Source organism: Tursiops truncatus, chromosome 16 (assembly GCF_011762595.2).
Source record: "Tursiops truncatus isolate mTurTru1 chromosome 16, mTurTru1.mat.Y, whole genome shotgun sequence".
Classification (NCBI taxonomy): domain Eukaryota; kingdom Metazoa; phylum Chordata; class Mammalia; order Artiodactyla; family Delphinidae; genus Tursiops; species Tursiops truncatus.
The window spans coordinates 60,643,605-60,649,604 of NC_047049.1; positions in this window are offsets into that span (position 1 = coordinate 60,643,605).

Below are 6,000 nucleotides of genomic sequence, written 5' to 3' on the forward strand. Positions count from 1 at the left end.
GATGTGTGGGAACCCTCGATTTTGTCACCAAGTTGGACAGCAGATTGGGCACCCTGGGTACCCCATACTTGTGACTGGAGTCTGAAGTGGGGGCAACCTTGTGGGACTGAGCCCTCAACCTGTGGGGTCTGAGGCTCCATGGAGTTGGTGTCAGAATTGAATTGAACTGTAAGACACCTAGCTGGTTTCCAGAGAGTTGGACAATTTGTTGTTGGTATGCATATCAGAAAAAAGAAACCCACCACATTTGTTGTCAGAAGTGTTGAGAGTAAAAACAGTGCAAAGACCCAAAGGTGCCAAGGGCTGGGGTCTTGCTTTGGAGGAACTTGTGCTCTCCCTGGGGGGACAGGCTGCCAAGGGCAGAGGATACAGGAAACCCTGCGGCTGCAGCCAACTCTGAGAGCAGACCGATTCCAGGACCAGGGAGGGGATGGGAACGGCTGGGCAAGTGGGCAGGCCCCAGTGATTGGGGGGATCCGCTCCCTTGGCCCGATGTTGTTGTGGGCTGGCTGTGGAGGCCTCTTCTGATAAGGCCTAGGAATGGAGTAGCAACACTTTTCTGCCTGGAGGGCCCTCTCCTCTGTGTCTGGGGTGGGGATGAGGCATAGAGGCATTGCAAGGGGGCGGAGTTGATGCCTGCTTGCAGGCACTGCCAGAGCATGTCAGGGAAATATTTGTAAACAGTACACTGCTGCACAGCCACTGGGCATCCTCATTGTTCTGAAATGCACGTGAAGAAGAAAAAGAAGGGGGGAGAGAAAGGAGGAGGTGAGGGAGAAGAAGGAGAAGGAGAAGAAGGAGGGCCGGGGAAGAGAAGGGAGGGAGGAAGAAAGGAGAAGGAAGGAAGGAAAACTCAAAACATCCAAGGTGCTCTCCACTGGGTTGATACTTTACAACTCGGCGCTATGAGAAAGCATCCTGTCACTCCCAGGCTTGGAAATACCCTGCAAGTTCTGAGTGCTGTACAGAAGCCATCTCACTATTACAAAGGGACTTGCTCCTGGCCCCAGGGAGCTGGGATGCGATGCTATGGACTGGCTGGGGAGGCCACCTGGTGCGGTGGACAGAACTGGAGCCAGATGGCCCTGGGCTTGGATGCCGTTTAGGCATCCCTAGGAAGACAAGTCTGGGTTCCCTCCTCTGATCATCCCAACCTAACAGCCTTCTATGAGGCCCAGAGGGGGGCCCTGCAATTAGTAACAACTGCTCTCAAAAAGCTCTGGCTGCCCTCCCCCTCCCCCCCCAGCGACCATCTCCTTGAGCCTAACACACAACCCCATGAGGTCGGTACTCTGGGTAGCCTCTTTTTACGTATGAAGAACCCGGGCTACTGAGAGGTTAGTACCTTGTTTGGAGTCACGCAGCTGATAAGCGACAGAGCCAAGATTCAAATCAACGCCTTTCTGCCTCCAGAACTCAGTCAGGGGTTCCATGAAAGGAGGTTGGGAGTGGACACGGGGGAAGGCTCACATAAATTCCTCATTTCACCCAAAGCCTTAAAACCTGTAGGCGATTAAGCAATAAGAAGAGCCTGCGCAGCAGGAAGGCCACCGGGGGAGGCTGAGGCTTCATCAGGCTGGTGCTGCCATCTCGTGGCCTTTCCCCGTCACTGCCATGCTCCCAGGCTGGGCTGGCTCCGTGCATTTCCTGCTTTCTAGGATTTCCTGGGCCCCCAAGCAGGGCACGTGGCTCCTGAGAGATAAGGAATCGTCCATAACTGCTGACCCATAACTCTCTGCTCCCACATCACTGGTTCAAGTCCTTACCACCTCTCTGGCTCAAACCACCTCTCCTCTGCTTTGCTCAACTGCTCCCTCTGGGGAATGTTCTGGACCTCCTGGAGGCTCCAGCCCCCAACCCCATCTGTCTCCCCTCCCTGCATTGGGCATTTTCCTTCCAGCCAGAGCCAGCTTAGATCCCATGGTCCATCATTTCAGTAACATCTTGGCAATACCCTCAACTCCCATGCCCCTCGTCTCCCAGTGGCACTGCTGGTCAAACCGCAGGTGAACCCACCTACACCTGAGCGGAAGAGCCTTGCTGGACAAAGTCCCCAGCAGGCCAGTGGCTCCACTCTAAATTCATGTCACCAACCTGGGATGGGCTTCCAGGATACCGGCAGTCCCATGACACGTCTTCGTTCCTGCTCTCCGCAGGAAGGGCTGCCACCTTCCTTCTCCACTCACCTCAAACACCTGGACACACCCCATCCTGAGATGGCCTTGCCTCCTGCCTCCTACTTGGCAGAGAAAACAGAAGCCACCAGGGAGGACCTTCCTCATTTCTCAGCACCGAATATGCTCCCATCTCCTCCTGCTTTTCTGTCTATCTTTCCACTTACAACAGGAAAGTTGCCCTCTCTGTCCTGGGTCTGCTCCCCCTCCGGCTCCAGATCCCAACCCCCGCCCTCCCACCAGCTCGGGAGCCTTTCAGGATCCATCGATCCTTCTCTTTCTTACACCTTCAACCTCACACTCCCTAATGCATTCTTTCCACTGTTTCTTTTGTTTTCTTGTTTGACGTTTTCTGATGCAAGTATAACCTACATATAGCCTAGTGTACAAATCATAAGTGTAGAGTTTATGAATGATTACACAATGGATGCATCCATGCCACCAGCCCCCGGATTAAGAAATGGGACATTACTAGTGACACGAGCTGGAACCTGTGACCTTTGCAGTAGTGGATGGGGGAGAAATGGCTCCAGGGTGGACCATGAGAGCTGTTTTCAAATATTTGATAAGCTTTCAGGGACTAGAAGCCTTAGACTTATTCCTGTTGGTTCCTAAAATCAGCCCCTATAGTGAAAACAAGTAAGCACTCAAATGTCAGCTGTTATTATTACTGTTAATACGTGATGAGTTCCCTAACTCTGCAAGTATTCAAGCAGAGATTGGTCAAGCCCATGTGTGGGCCATTGTGAAGGGAATTCTGGCATCAGGTGAGGGTGGATTAGATAATGGCCAAGGACCCCCACCTCTGCCATCCTAGAAGTCTGTGAAATGGATCCCAACGAGCCCCTGCAGTTCTCAGGGGCTGCCCTGCCCAGTGTAACCCCCTTGGGTTATCACAGCATTTACCAGTGTGAGTGCAGGGCATCTGTCCCTGAGCTCCTGGTCATAGGGGAATCGCTGGGACCTGAGGGCTGGCAGCTTAGCCCTGCCCTGGGTTTCATCAGGCAGAGGAGAGGCTTCTGGGAAAAGGACGAGCCGAGGCTGCCATCCCATGGAGGGATGCAGGAGGGGGGCTGGGGCAGGTGCCACTGTCCTTCTGATGCAGCTCGGGGAAAGCAACGCCCAGACAGGGGCCTCTTGGCAGTCTGCAGAGAGGGCCAGGGGCTCGGGACCCTGTCCCAGGCAGCAGAGCCCTGAACCAGAGCAGTTCTGAGCCTGACCCTCCTCTGCTTCAAAACCCCTCCGCAGCTCCCACTACCTAGCAGGTCACAGACTGGGTGGGCCTTGTTTGGCCTACCCAGTATTTAAAGAAATTTGAGCCCAAAATTACAAATGGAGTGATTTCCCATACAAATCCTAATCCTGGTTTCTGGTTTCTAAGAGCAGGAGCTTGGAGCAGCCCTGGGTACTCGCTCCTGCCTGGCAGCCACCGTTTGAGCCAGTAGTGAGGGCCTCCCTTTTGGGTGGGCTGTGGGGTCTCGGGTGAGCCACAGTCGCCACTTTCCCCTATCACCTCCCTGTTGCGCTGAGGCCAAATGAGAGAGGCCATTTAACAGAACACTTACCCTCCTGTTTCCTTGAGACCCGTCTGCTAACAACAGTGGAAAGTGGGCAGTATATGCTGAGACAGCCTGTGTTTCAAGAAACAGCCGAGAGGGCACACCTCTTCGTGACGTGTTAATAAGCCTGCTTCTCTTGTTCACGTGACCGAGCAGCATGGATCCTGCAGATGTTTCTTTTTGACCCCTGGCCTCAGGGAGCAGATCCGTGGGTGAACCTCGAGTGGGTGGCCTTATGGGGAGCCATGCCCCTGTGGCAGGTGGGTCAGCACGGCCCCTCTGTCCTTCCCAGACTGACCCTGCCCCTTCTCTGACTCCAGGAGCCCTTTGCTCCACTATGGGCTTTCTCACCTCCGTACTTGTCATCACGCCATCCCTGCCACCTGGCGGTCCCTTGCATCCAGCACTCCACCCCATCTCCACCTGCCTAGATTCCACACCTTTCAAGGCGGGCCGGCGGGGGGACCCCTCCCTTCCTCGAGCTCCCTCGCGCTCCGCTGGTGTCCCTCTCAGGCTGGCTGCTGCTCGGTCCTGGTGTACCCACTGTGAGAATTCACTTTTTATTCTGCCGAGCGGCTTGAGGGCTGAGTCCAGGTCTGATTCACTTCCCGCTGCACTCCCCGTGCTGTGCAGGTCTATGGATTAGATCAATAAATATTGACTGAATTTCCAGTTATCCAGACCCTCTCCTTGAGGAAGCTTCTTAGGCCAAAGCTTAATGGGCTTATCTGGAATGGGCAGATTCAAATCCCCCACAGGGAGGCCTGGGCTGGGCCAGCCCCTCGGGGGCTGCTGGCATAGCGCAGACTTGCTGGTGCCACCCCTGTCCCTGCACCCACCCCCCCATCTCCCAGGTTAGGGTCATTAAGAGGACACCAGCACACACCCCTCACACTCATACACGCACCCAAATAGGGCCCTGAGGCCACTTCGGCACCTCCGGCAGACAGCAGCCTTCATATCTGGCCCACCAGCTGCTGAAAGGACAACAGCATCTTCTCTTTGTAAGAAGTTTCATGAAAGAAAATTGCTGCTGACTTTTGCCTAAAAGCATCTTCCACAAAACGCATAATTGCAAAACTGTCTGAGGGAAACCAGCCCCAGCATTCTAAAACATCTTAGTTCCAGAAAGTCTTTGTGGACCCCAGGCTTAGTTGGAGCCTCTCTGAGCTTCTGTGGTCCCCTTGCCCATTGGTTTCCCTGTCTCCCCCTAGGCCATGGCTCCAAGAGCAGTGTGTGCTGCCTGGACCTGGCACCCAGCAGTGACGGGCACTGTGCCGAGTGAGATGGGCAGCGGCATGGGGGCCGCTCCCTGCCCCACCAGTTTGTGTTTTGAAATATCAGGGCCTGGCGGTTCCTAATCTCAAGCGCCTCCTGGCCCTGCAATGTTGATCCAGGGCAGGGATTATGGTTAGAAACGGCAACCTGTTGAGAACAGTCCTTAAACTCTCCAAGAGCCCAGTTCAGAGAAGGCCAGGGCCTTGGTGCGAGATGCTTGTACCTGGTGCAGGCGACAGCTTGCTTGAGGGCAGCTTTTCTGACGAAGTGACGAGGGAGGAGGTCGGGAGGGCGAAAGACATCCCGCTGTTGGGAGCAGGGAATTGTTGGCTGAGGCAGTGAATGGGGGTGCAAGGGGAGGTCAAGGGGAAGGCGTGGAGAACAGGCAGCGCAGCCCCCAGTGGCCTGTAGAGGGCGCTAGCAGGGCCTTCGTTAAAGATGAGGTTGGAGTTCCAAGATGGATGGGTGGAGCCTTAGCAACAAAAATGAATCTGTCTTAACAACAGCAAGGGAGAGAAAAGTTAGGGACCTCCATGGAGACATCATTAAGGGAGGCTGCTATCCAGCGGGGAAAGATGGTGTCAACAAAATGAGTATCTGAGCAGTTATTGGAAAAATAAAACTATTTCATGTTTATACCTTAAGGGCTTGAGACTCCTGAATCAAACCCATTCTATTTAAATATTTACATGAACAAATGTATGTTTGTATATGCATAGATCTTCCTGAGGCGATATATAAGCAAAGTAGCAATTGCGTCCATGGGGGAGGACTGGGGACTGGGGAGGGCGGGAGGGAAGGGGGTGAGACAGGAGGAAGAGGATCTACTTTTCCCCTATTCTTTTGTACTTTAATTTTTAAACCATAAGCATTATCACATTTTGAATTAAAATGGGCAAAATTTCGAAAATTTGCTAAACGGCAGTGGATGAGGTCTTCCTGAGTCTGATCTCAAGGCGTTGGCTGGGGTTGGAATGGAGTTTTTCTCC